The following is a 13801-nucleotide window of genomic DNA, read 5'->3' as shown; positions in this document are numbered from 1 at the left end:
CTCCATGAGACTACTCATAGTTGTTTAACTAGATCCCTCTGTTAAATTCTCTCCATTGAAATACTTTAACCCAGTCTGTTGTCCTGACTAGAAACTGTTGGTCTGTGACTTGCACAAACATGTTATGAATAAGTAAAAATCACTTACATGTATATATATATATATATATGTTCATTTAATAACATAGTATATTACATTTCAAGTCTAGTCTGACTCAAGAAATTGAACATTCATTCAGCGTTCCGAGTTCCATGCTCTTAGAGATTGGTAATTAGTAGCTTCAGGGGACAGCCACTAGCCACTTGGGTTCCTCCCACATTTTCCAAGTTCCAAAGTCAAATTGGCACATAGCTTATCTTCTCATAGATGTTTTAGAAAATGGAGCCTCCTCCTCACAGAAACAAAACCATCAGTTCTACATGTAGTTTGTTTTCATTCATGTTCTCAAGAGTTAGCCTCCATACTGCATATGTGATTGAGCCCAGGCTACTAAGCAAATAGCCATATTTTTCTGGAATAGTAAAAAGAATCCTGCTAATCTATTACAAATTTAAACATAAGGCTTCTGGGGCCAAGTTCAGGAACAAAGCCAAACATAGTTCAACTGTTTGAAGCTTTAGCTTGGTCTTTATTTTGCAGTGTTTTAACTAACATCCTATTTCTAAAGATTTCCAGAGCTACGTGAGACTTGGATAAGAACTAGTTCTAGCAAAATAATATTCTGATGAGTTAAGTGTAAATGAATCAGAAACATACGAACTGTAATTCCCTTGAAACACACAAGGATTTAAAAGTTAATGGGAAAAGTGCTGGCAAGTCACATTTAGAGTTTTTATTGAAACCAGGATGTTTGAATAAACATTAGACATTCAACTAACTCAAACTGAAATAGGGTTCACCAATCCTTAATTATAACAGTGCTTTAAGTGCTGAGGAAACATGTCATATTCAAGTTTCAGACAGAAAGCTTTGCTTGGCAGACACACTTCTGGTTCAAGAAACCTCTACAGTCGTATTATGGCAACCCATCTGAGATAATAAAACAAGACAGTGACGTTTTAAGCTCAGGCTGGCAAGCATCATGAGACAATAACTAGCAGCAGGAAATTCAAAAGAAGGAAAAGGAGGGTCCAGGGTTTAATTATTAAGTTTTGAAAGGAAGTTGGAGTTGAACACATAATTTAGAAAGAATATGGGTTCTTAAATGAGCTAATAATGAGAGAAGCACATAGGAAGTTGTGAGTGGTCTGTTTAGGCTTCTCCTTTCTGAACTGGGGCTTGTGATTTGCAGCTGCAATTCGAGATGGTTGATAAGAAGGAACTGAACATACCTGTGAAGAAATTATCATTTCTCTGATGCCTAATGGACCATGTAGTCAGCTCATGACAACATGATAGGAATTCCCAGTAGCTTGTAGATTACTTCTTGGGCTGTCCAGAGTCCTGTCTGAAATAAGTCAGAAGCAAAGCTACCCATGCAATATTGTTAAACCTTAGCATGCATCAGTTGAACCTTGGCTGTGAACGATGGGCTCAAACAGAATACAGAACTGTCCTAAACCACAACAAACTAGAGGCAAGTTTGCAGGTATTTATTGTATAAGCATCCAAGAAAAATACTTCATGACTTCTCCCACTGCTTTGTCCCCGGATAGACCAGGTCTGCTCAAGGTATTAATTGTATATCAAAGTCATCATAAATGTTATTCAAATTAAATGCACACCTACAAAAAAGACTATAAAAATAAATGAATTGAAAGTAATTATTTTTTCCACATTGGACTAACAGGGGGATAGTTTTCAGAATTTCCAGTTAGTCTGATAGCTCAAGGTCCAAAACTGATCAGTCTATAGACTTTTGATTTCTCCTATTCCTTGTAAGAAACATGATATGTATAATTTAGCCAACTGCTCTGTCCCTTGCCTTGGGACAATTGCTGCTTTTGGCATCTTTCTGGCTTCTGATACTTCACAGAATCTCAGATGCATGGATTAACTTCGTAAATTAATAGAACACGTTTGGCAGGAATCACTCATACAAGCTCTTGGGAAAAATTCCATCCTTTCCTTGAATGTCTCCAAGAATAGGAAACTAATTACCTTTTTTGCTAAAGCATTCTTCCTTTCTGAGGGTGAAAGAACATAGTTGCATCAATATGAAATGTGTAACATTTACTCCTAAAATTCCTCTTTTTCATCCTGCCTATCAAATGACTTCTTGGTCCTTCTGTTGGGTTCACTGTCTTAACATCCACTACCTTTATGCATATCTGAAATATCTCCATCTTCATTCTGATTTTTAAAAAATTAATCTACAGTAATATTTTTGAGTGTGAACTTTTATAAATTTTAAGGCAAATACAGATTTGTGTGACTACCACCACAATCAAGACACAGAATAACAAACCGGAAAGCCTCCTGCATGTTCTTCTTTTGTAAGCACATTCTCTTCTCACCCCAGCCTCCACCAAACACTAATCAATTTTATCAATACTATAAATAGAATCATACATCATATGATCTTTTGACCTTGGTTTTTATCACTTGGCATAGTGCTTTGAGGTGCATATGGGTTGTCACATGTACCAACAGTTTGTATTTTTTGTCACCAAGTACTATTCTATTGTAAGGATTTACCACAGTTTGTTCAACCATTCAACTGTGGGATGTTCTCAGTATGGAATTATTATGTAGAAAGTAGCCATAGAAATATATGTAGTTTTATGTCAGAACATAAGTTGTCATTGCACACTTACTGGGGAATCACTAGGTGACATGTAAATGCATGATTAACTTTATAAGAAGTTGCTGAGCCATTTTCCAGAGTGGCTATATGATTTTTTTATTCCCATCAGTAACATTTGAGCATCCCAACTGTTCTCACCAGTCCTTGGTATAGTCCATATGTTTAATTTTAGAAGTACTGGCCTGGTTTCCAACGGTTTGGAGGGTTTGTTGTTGTTATCTTTCTCTTATTGAGATCACTGAAATCTCCAGATACAACTGTGGACTTGTCTATTTCTCCTTCATTTCTGTTGGTTTTTGCTTCATGGATTTTGAAGTTCTGTTAGGTGAATACAACATGTGGAAGGGAGGTAGGGCACAGGGTTTTCTGTGACATGAAGAGGTTAGCCATAGCTGCAGCAGTACTGGAAAAGATGAGAGAAGAGGGGAAAAAGGCAAGAGATTATGGGTAAAAGTTGATTATTAGATCCAAATACACTTACACTGTAAGAGTTAGATGGTGGAAATTGGAGAGATTTAATCATAAAATAGCATGACCAAATTGCTCTTACGTAAGTATACTTCATAAAGCATTATAGATAAAGTATAGGATTTCTATATGTATGAGAGTGAAACTCATACATACATACATACATACAAAAATTCTAAGTGATAGACTTGGGAATCCAAAGAAAGCAGAATTAGAAGGGATGAGTTTTACTAACGTAGGCCAGAAAAACATTTATAAAGACAGGGGCCTTGTATATACACAAGTATATACAAGTACAAGTATATATCCTGAGGCATACTGAAGTTGTCTTAGTATGGGTAGAAAGGGGAGAAAGAATTATTTTATATATAACATTTCAGTATATTCATTACAGTTCTAGCATTAAAAGTTTAATGTAAAGGCCAATTTGCCAATTTGCTCCCTGTCTCTGTGAATGGCCTTATTAATAAATAATGCAAGTTGTTTAATGAGACAAATTATTGTTGAGATAAAAATGTAAAACATTTTAATGAGACGTCTATACAAAAGGTCATTGCCCTTTCTAAACATTTTCTGGTAATTTTTCTATCCGAGAAGCCTGTTTTGAAATGCACATAGTTAATGTCATACAATTATTCAAGCAGCTTAAAAACATCTAAACGTATTATAGTGGTTTGGATACGAAGTGTCCCCTTGAGCCCCATGTGTTGAAGGATTGGCTCCCAAATCATTACTCAGAGGTGGGGTTTTTGAGCAGTGACTGGATCGTGAGGGCTCTTACCTTCTCAATGGGTTAATCTGTTGATGGATTTCTAACTTGATGGCATTATTGGGAGGTGGTAGAGACCAGGAGGTGGGGCATAGTTGGAAGTGGGTCACTGGAAATGTGCCTTAGAGGTATGTGTCTTACACTTGGCCCCTTCCTCTTGTTCTCTGCTTCCTGCCCATCAGGAGGTGAACCACTTTGCACCACCACTTGCTCCTCTACATGTTCTGCCTCCTGGTGCATGAGCCCAGAAGCAATGGAGTCAAGCAACCTGCCCATGAACTGGAACAGTGAGTGAAAATAAATCCTCCTGTTAAGTTGTCTAGGTCAGGCATTTTGTCACAGTGATGAAAAATTATATTTTGATAGGACACCAAAATCGTCCCAAAAAATGCTCAGCAAGAGTCACAATGATGGTCCACTAGTTTAGTTATGAACTTATGAGGATTTATAAATAAGGATAACAAACAATTACTTCTCATGAAAAAAGAAAAAAAGACACACATCAGGTATTGTTCTGGCAGGACATGAGAAGCCTGTTGTCACATCAAAGGAATGTTGAGAGGATTTGAAAAAGAAAGGCGTGGGAAGATTCAGGGATATGAACAAGCAAGGGTGTGTTCCCAGCACAACAAGGCTGGAGACAGCAGGGAATGCATGCATTGACCCAAAGAGTTCTGGGGAAAGAGTAGTTTACAAAGCAACTGCAGTTGAAGAAAAGGACACCTTTACCTCACCCCAGAAAACCACAGGTGCATTACCCCAGTCTACTCTCACCCTGTTATACCCTGCTGGTACCTCTCAAGGCCAATAATATCATTGATCCATAAAGTCAGCCTCTGGGGACCCAGGAAAAGGCAAAGAAGAAAGTAGATTGCAGGGATAGGGATGGCCAGGCAACTGAAAGTACAGAGAACAGGTGGTACATGAAATTAAAACATTTGATTGGACATTTTATAAGTGAAGTAATTTCACCTATCTCCAGTCACCACTATGCACACACACATTCTTGTGTGTTAAAATTCAGACTTTGATCCTCCCAATGCCAGGGAAGGATGGATGTATGTTAGAATTTCAAGCCCAGATGGTTCATCCTGGGGAGAGATGATGTTACTTTCTAATATAGCATAAGAACCAGGCTTGCTTTTTGCTCATCTTCTTAACTTGCTGGGCTTAGTGCAAATAGTCAAGCAACGTGTCTAAATACCTGAAATCCTGTAAGTACATCTGATCATGCAATTCTGAAAGTGGCTAATGCCTCCATGGTTTAAAATGCTTGAGGCTTTAAGTGGTTCATTCAGAAGGCAACTGAGATCGTACTGAGTCCTTGTCTTTTTTTTTTTTAATCATCACTTGATCACAATCCCTCTAATGAGATGAAGGACTCCTTCTCAGGGAAATAGGGGCTCAAGCATGCTTAAAGCAATTGAATTATGTTTCTTTTGTACAGGTGCTTTACAGACTCGTTACCTTTTATATCCCTCAGGCTTTGGCTAGGGTAGGAACTCATTGGTCTTACTCACTACTGAAGCCCTGGATATGAGCACAGACTTTAGAAATAGCAGATGATAAACATTTTTTAATAAATTATATGAACTAGTTAGGCAGAATGCTAGTCTAAGGAAGGATATTTTATTAGAATAAGGCCTGGACTTAATTTTTAAGCTGTTGGTATCTTCAAGGAGATCACTTTTAGCCTCTATCTCTTCAGCCAGAAAAGAGCTTGGGGACAAAAACCAGTCCTACATGGAGTTGGAAAGCATAATGAGAAATCATATTTGAAACTGTTTGGATGAAGAACAGGAAGGTAAAACAGGTCCTTTCTGGGGGTTGGTACCAGTGGGAGGGGGGAGGATATAAGGAAAGGGTGTAGGAGGAGAATATGGTAGAAATATTATGTACTCAGGTATGAAAATGGAAAAATGAGGCCTGTTCAAACTATTCCAGGAATGGGGAAAAGAGAGATAAAGGAAAATGATGGAGGGGATAAATTTAACTACAATATATTATAAGAACTTTTGTAAATGTCACAATGAACCCCCAGTACAACAATACTATAATTTTAAAAAGAAACTGTTTGGAAAAAATATTAGTCATCTTTCCATTCCATTGAGATAATCAACTTATAAAAATAAAAGGTTTATTTTGGCCTATAGTTTTGAATCCTCTAGTCCATGACAAGTCAGTCCATTTTCTAGGCTTGTGGCAAGACAGTACCTCATGGAGTGAGTGTGTGACAGAGCAAAGTCACTCACCTCTTGTGTTAGTCAGACTTTTCTTCACCATGACAAAATACCTGACAGAAATGATTAAGAAAAGAAGGATTCCTTGAGCTCATGGCTTCAGAGGCTTCTGTCCACCCTGCTCAAGAAAGTGTAGCAGAGGAGTTCACACCATATCAAATAGAAAGCAGAGAGAGAGAGAGGAAGTAACACAGCACTGGGGTACAAACTTCAAAGATATGCCCCTAGTGACCTATTTCTTCCATCTAGGCCCTTCCTAGCTGGAAAGTTTCCACACCTCCTAAAATACCACCATCAGCTGGTGACAAGGCATTGAATATACACTCCTACAAGGAACATTTCACATTCAAGCCATAACATTTCACCCCGACCCCCAAAGGACCATGGCCATCTCATAATTGCAAAGTGCATTTAGTCCATCTCTCCAAGAGTTCCCAGAATCTCAATAGTTCCAACATTGTCCAAAAGTTTATGTTCAAAGGTTTCTCTAAGACTCAAGGTAAACACTCAGATGTGAGTCCCTGTAAAATCAAAAACAAGTTACATACTCCCAATATACAGTGGCACAGAGTAAAAAACCCCATTGCAAAAGGGAGGAATAGAACAAAAGGAAGGGTCAGACCAAAGCCTGACTGAAACTCAGCAAGGCCGATACTAAATCCTGCAGCTCCACGTCCAGCATGCAGGGCACCTGGTGCCATGATCTTGGCTCCCAAGGGCTGGGGCACCCTTGACCCTGTGGCCTTGCTGTTTGCAGCCCAGATGGCCTCTGTCATGGGCAGGCTCCACTTGTTAGACAAAATTTCCTTAGCAGATGTTCCATTTTCCTGGAATCTCTAACACCCTGAGGTCTCCATTTCAATTTAGGCTTCACCCTCACAGCTTCATGCATTGCCTTCTCAGAGGCTGTCTTAAGGGACTTCAACTCTGTCACTCATTGCCTGGCCTCCCAGGCTTTCCCATGAAATCTGGGTGGAAACCTCCATGGTCCTGTAACTCACGTTCTGCATGCCTACAAAGCCAGCATCTCATGAATGACTCCAAAGTCAGCTGGAGCAGTAACTGGGCGCCCTTGAACAGTGACTGTATTAGCCTCTGAGTGCCTAGGTAACTGAGTAAGGTGAAAGAAATCCTAGGGAGACAACTTCCTGGGGGACTGGGGGACTGGAGTGCTCTTTCCTCAAGAGAAAGTCTTTTGAATGAGTTTACTCTTCCAAACCCTTCAGCCTGTGATGGGTGGAGTCCAGCCAATTTTCTATATGCCCTCAAACACCTTCCCTAGTCTCCAGATGCAAAGTACTTGGCTTCTTTTTAATGGCACTAACCTCGTCAGAAACCATGCCTTCCTTATACCAAATTTTATACAAGCTTTTCTCACCAAACTGCAAAATTTCTACTGTGCTTTTTACTTGTGATGCTCACTGTAATGCTGGCTAAAAGGAACTGCCACAATCTGAATAGTGGACTGCCTTGAAATTTCCACCACCAGATTAGTCTGTCAGCTCTAAACCCACTTTTTTTCTCAAAGTCTTGGGTGTGAACAAAATGTTCTTTTAGAAAGAACATCATGATCCAGGTATGGTGGTTCATGCCTATAATTCCAGCTACTAGGGAAGTAGAGGCAGGAGGATCAGCATCCAAGGTTAGCCCAGGCAAAAACCATGACTCTATCTGAAACACAAACTAAAGCGAAAGGACTAGGGTATAGCTCAACTGATAGAGGACTTGCCTAGCAAGCTTGAGACCTTGAATTCAATCCTTAGTTTTGATAACATATATAGTTTAGAAACAGCATTGAGGAAAAAAAAACAAAACCAAACTTTTGGTGATGATCTGCAATCAGCATGCTTTTAAATCTCATTTTTAAAACAAAGTATTGTACCTATTCAAACTAATATTGCCCTTGTCTTTCACTCAGTCACTCCACTTCTGATACACTATCTCCTTTAGAAATATATTAAATAAAATAAATGTAAAGGCAGAAACAATTATAATAATAAAAACAATTGCTAACAACCAGAATATGTATCATCAATCTGTACATCCATACTGATACATTGTAAGCACTGAGCTAGACAATCCAATATGGTAGTCACTGGCCCCATGTGTCATTTGCAGTGTGGATATTTGAAATTCAGATACCTTGAATGTATAAAATGTACACTGAATATCAAAGACTTAGTATGAAAAGTAAGCATGTAAAATTGTCTCATTAGTAACTTTGATATCATTTATCTACTGAAATGAAAGACATATTGAGTTAACTAAATTATCAGAATTAATTTTTTCCTATTTATTTTTACTTAATTTTAACACATGGCTACAAGAAAATTTGCAACTACATTTGTGGCTTAGCTTGTGTATTGCTATTGGGCCGTGTTGCTGTCGATCAGGAATTAGCAAACTTTCTTCTATTAAGGACCAGAGAACAAATATTTTCAGTTTTCTCAGGTAATGTGTCTCATCTGAGTTGAGACAACATAGAAACAAATGAGTAGGAGTGTGTTCCAATAACCATTTGTGTGCCGAACAATTTGAATTAGACATCATTTTCACACATCAGGAAATATGATTCTTTTCATTTTTTCCTAACCATTTACAAATGTCAACATCATTCTTAGCTCATGGGCCACAGACAAACAGGCAACAGGGCAGATTTTATCCTACAAACCATCGTTTGCCCAAACCTGCTATAGATTATTAAGCATTTATTATAAAGAATGAATTAGATCTATAAGTACTATGAATGCTTTATCTAAACAATATATTGCAGAGTGATTTGATTACACAGCATGATTTCATGTTTGTAAAAATAGAGACAATTCTTATGTTTCTGTGTTTATCTAATTTTATATGGCTTTATGATGAAGGAAGAATAGACACAAGACTGTTTATCTAACCAGTTATCATTAAGACATGAGATGAAGTCAAAGATGGAGAATCTAGGCTTTATTTCTTCTTTATTACTGTCATGATTGCCTGATCACAAGAATTATGTATAACTCATACAAATTCTGGTAGAATAAAATGTACATAGATTTCAAAAAACACAAAAATGTCATCACATATACATAATCCTCTATATTAGTCCATTTTCTGTAGCTACAATGAAATGCCTGAAGCTGGTACTTTATGAAGAAAAGAGGTTCATTTAGCTCACAGTTCTGGAGACCCAACAGCAAGCTCCTGCCTTCTGCTCAGCTTTGGTGAGGGCTTTCCTGGCTATATCACACAATGGCAGATGGTATCAAATTGGGAGTGCATGTGATGGAGAGGTGACATGGTAAGACAGGAGGCAAGAGAGTGAACCAGGGGTCAAGTTCACTCTTTTAATTTATTTAGGCAGTACTGGGATTTGAACTCAGGGCCTCATACTTGCTAGGCAGGTGCTCTAGCACTTAAGCCCCTCCACCAGCTCAAATTCTCCCCTTTAAATGAGTAAGTATAAGTAGTTAAACATTTTCTAGACTCTTGATAAAATGTAATGTTTTCATAATTTCGTATTCATTCAAAGCATACTTCATAGAATTGACTTAGTAGACATCTCCCATTTCAGTTTATACTTAGAGGTCTTCAGCAAAAGTAAATCTTTATTACCGCACAGAGACTCTGCACTGCAGGAATTTAGAGCAGTGTAGCCATTGGTTCAGACCTGTACTTTCTCAGGAGTCTGCAGGCATGTTATCAGTCCAGGGATGCAGCCATTTGAAGGCGGAAGCCACAGGATTCATTCTCAATGTTCGCTCAGGTGCTGTTGTCCATTGTTCACACATGGATTCCTCCATAGACTTGTGTACTGTCCTTGGGACATGGCAACTGGCTTCCCCCAGAGAGAGGACGTAAAAGAGAAGAAAGAGAACCCAACTACAATGCCTTTTATAGCTTAGCCTTGGAAGTCACACATAGCCTACTGGCTTACAAGCCAGTTCTAGCCACAAGGATATGAATACCAGAAGGAAGAACCACTGGCCACCATTTTGGAAGCTAACTACATAAATTGTCCCCAAAATGTTCACAGAGATAGCCACGGGCATGGGCTAAATCTATTAACTATGCTTTACAAATGGAGTTGTGAGTCTATGTGTATTGCAAGGAGGAAAATCTCTATATTATATTAGAAGCACACTAAGCTATGAACTTGTGCAATATTAGACAACCAACACATCAAGGCTTCTAAAACACTTAGAGAGTGCAGAGTAATTTACACAAGCAAATTGCCTATCCACGTAAGTCCCATGTCCAAGTGAATAAATACAAGACGTAAGACATACGATGGAGGAAATTTATATTGTAAAAATAAACTGCTTTAGTTTATTTCTGTGTATGCATAGCACAGAAAATACAAAAATTCATTTGGTGAAAAACAGGTTATTAAACAATCTATAGACTATCCTGTAGGAAGAGAAACAGGTGTGCTTGGAAAAAAAGACTAGAAAGATAGACGTTAGCATTACTGATGGCTACCTCTGGATGTTTGCTTAGGGCAGGATTGCTTTCCGTTTTCATTTTTGATGTCCAAAGAGAGCAGGAAATAATCACCTTAATGGGAAAAAGGACTCATGCAAAGATATCTATTGTCTGCCTTTCTGGTTTCTACTAAGGTACTTCTGTTCCCTGAATTATGGTTTGGAAAATTTTATTCAAGATCTATAAATCATTCTTATAATCCCAGAAAGGATAAGTTACCTGTTCTAATGTTTATTCTTGAGGCAATGAGAAGTTAATTGTTAGCAGGCGAAATAAGAGGTAAATTGCACCTACATTACCTTACCTTTATGCTCAATAAGGTCAAAGGTAAAGATTTTGTCCCTTTCTGGTCCATAAAATATGAATGGCTATTTTCAAAGTACATCAACAGTGGTAATAGCTATTCCTATTAGTCAGTTATATAATCTTATAAAATATTGACGTGATAAAACAATGCAACTGAGAAAAAACCAATAGAGCACACATTTTATTGACAAATAAATGCACAGGCTTAAATTGTCTCTCAACACCTTTATACCTGATTGACATGTTATCAGAAAGATGTGGATTTAAGTCTGCTGAGATCAATAATCTCAAAATAATTCTTTGATGCAGTTAAAATACAAATTCAATCCAATCCTAATTCATATTTGGGTTCATACCACTTTGACAGTTACATTTTATGGCAAAATGTACTTTAATTTTATATTCAGGCCTTTTCCAGCTTTTCTTAGAGAATTCACTTTTTAATTTATGATACTTCCTTGCTCAATTCAAGCTTCATTCACTTTTAGATACTTTGGGAAGATAAATAACTGTTATTCATGAGTAATATACTGCCTGCAACTTAAGGAAATAAAATGGGTAGCCAAAGAGATATATTTGTTTTAGAAATAAATATGTATTGTATGAATAAGAAATAAAATAACAGTAAATTAGAAATGTGCTATAAAAATGCTTTATTATTTTACTGAGATTAAATTATATACTGTAGTATATTGTTAAGTCACATACATTTAAAGAATGAAATACCCTATTTGTGTCTTATGCTGAATAAAACTCTGTTTGGATGTGAAGAATGTAAGTCATATGTTTCATCTTATCACAGACTGCTATTTTTACGATATATCCATTGGGAAATATTTTCTTTTGTTGGTCAAAGATTGTACGTCATCACAATTGCCATCAACAAACATGAAGAGCAAATATATTTCCATGTTATACTTAAAGTTTTTCTCCAGCTCATAAGTCATGATATAATTTTTTTATAAAAATAGTAATAATAATCATTTGTTGAATATTCTGCATGTGCCAGGAATACGGCTGGACACTCACTTCTTCACATATATTACTTTCTTTATTCTTACAACTACTTGGCAATGTAGAATGCTATTACACTTCATAGATGAGGAAACCCATGTCAGTCTGAACCCAAAGCCAGATTTTTAACTGCTTAGAAAATTGTTTACTTGTGCCTAAATAAGAAAAAAAAACAACTCTCTTTTCTCTATATATCCAACATTCACTGTCAATATACATCAGTTCTCCCGCAGACACCAAAAAGGTGGTCTACAATTTAACTCAATTCTGATACTTCATGCCCGGAGTTAGTGTCATGTTCTATAAATTAAGTCCCACAAGACTGTCCCACATCAGACAAGTCACAAGTTTCAGGTCATGACCTGTGGTTCAGACTAGCCAGTTATAAATTGAAGGTCCCCATAACCAGCCACCTGAGGTTGGATCATTTGCTACAATGGTTACAGAAATTGAGGAAGAATATACTGGCACTTACTGGTTTGCTATAAAATATAACTCAGGAAAAGACAGATGGAAAAGAGGCTTAGGACAAGGAATAGAGTTGGGGAAGAAGGTCCATGCTCCCTCAGCAGGTCACCACCTACTGTCCAACAACAGAGAAGCTCTCTGAATTCTGTCTTTTTGATTACATATGGAGGCTTCATTATGTATGCGTGATTGATTAAATCACTAGCCATTGTCGAGCCCTTCTCTACTCTTTGTGGTCAAGAACAGAACTGAAATTTCCTTCCCTCTAATCACATGGTTGGTTTTCCTGGTGACCAGTCCCATCCTTATGCTACCCAAGAGCCACATACAAAAAAGACACTTGTCAATTGGATGTTTTAAAGGTTTTAGAAACTGTGTGCCATAAAAAGAGGACAGAGAACAAAATACACTTATTATATCACAATATCACAGCTCCCTACATACTTGTTTCTCTCTGTAATTCCCAAATGGAATCCTTAACACCTACATTCACCTAGAAGCAGCCACTCATATTGAAGACAGACACTTAAAGTCAGAACCTTCAAGTTGCCTTTCTATGACCTGCTTTGCAAATTCTACCTTTAATGATGTTTTGAACTTTGCACACCATCTCCTATTTATTCCCTAGGTGTGACTATAAGCAAAGCATTTAGATTAATGGTCACCAATTACAAATTCTATTACCCTGAGTTGACCAAACCCTGTTCTTTGTCTTGGTGATTAGAATGAAATAGCACACACGAAGGTACCTTTCTTATCCTCCACCCCACAAAGAACGAACTAACCAATCGTGCTAATTCTATTCTCCTAGTCAGTAAGGGTTTTCATCTCATGGGGGATAGGGCTGTTTCTAGGCAAAATTCCTTTGCCTAAGAGAAAACAGCAGAAAAGCATAAAGAGACACAGCCTCTTTCTTACTTCCAGATAGTCTTACAACTTTAGAGGAAATTTAGAACATCCAAAAACATCTTGCTTCCAAGCTGATATAAGGCTATATGTCAGTCTGAGAACCCAGAGATCCTTCCTAATTGGCCAAAGTTTCAATTAATACACTGGAGTAACAAACTATTCTAAAACGTAGTGGGATAAAACAACACCTGTTATACTCCCAGATCCTGTATGTCAGGAATTTGGACAGAGCACAGAGGAAATAGGAAGTCTATGCGCCTTGGTATCTAGGGCCTGGAGGAAAACATTGAGTCCTTCAAGTCTTTGAAAACAGACGGTTGGTGTCATCTAAGACTGTCCACTCGATGGTTCATGGATTTCCTGGCTATCCCTGAGAACCTAGGTAAGGCTGCATGACTTCTCTGTGTGGCTTGG

General features: G+C 37.7%; 1 protein-coding gene across 2 annotated transcripts in view; it reads right to left on the bottom strand.

Moving 5' to 3' along the window:
- Positions 1–13801, bottom strand: part of Mitf (melanocyte inducing transcription factor) — a 357640-nt gene that overhangs the window by 12929 nt on the left and 330910 nt on the right. For both annotated transcript variants that reach the window (XR_012436349.1, XR_012436348.1), the window contains one exon: positions 1332–3149. The gene's annotated coding sequence lies outside the window, so the exon portion shown is untranslated. The remainder of the gene's footprint in view (positions 1–1331; positions 3150–13801) is intronic.

This window comes from Castor canadensis, chromosome 10 (genome assembly GCF_047511655.1).
Source record: "Castor canadensis chromosome 10, mCasCan1.hap1v2, whole genome shotgun sequence".
In the NCBI taxonomy this organism is placed as follows: domain Eukaryota; kingdom Metazoa; phylum Chordata; class Mammalia; order Rodentia; family Castoridae; genus Castor; species Castor canadensis.
The sequence above is the reverse complement of the archived record's forward strand: the minus strand, read 5'-3'. Positions and strand labels throughout refer to the sequence as shown.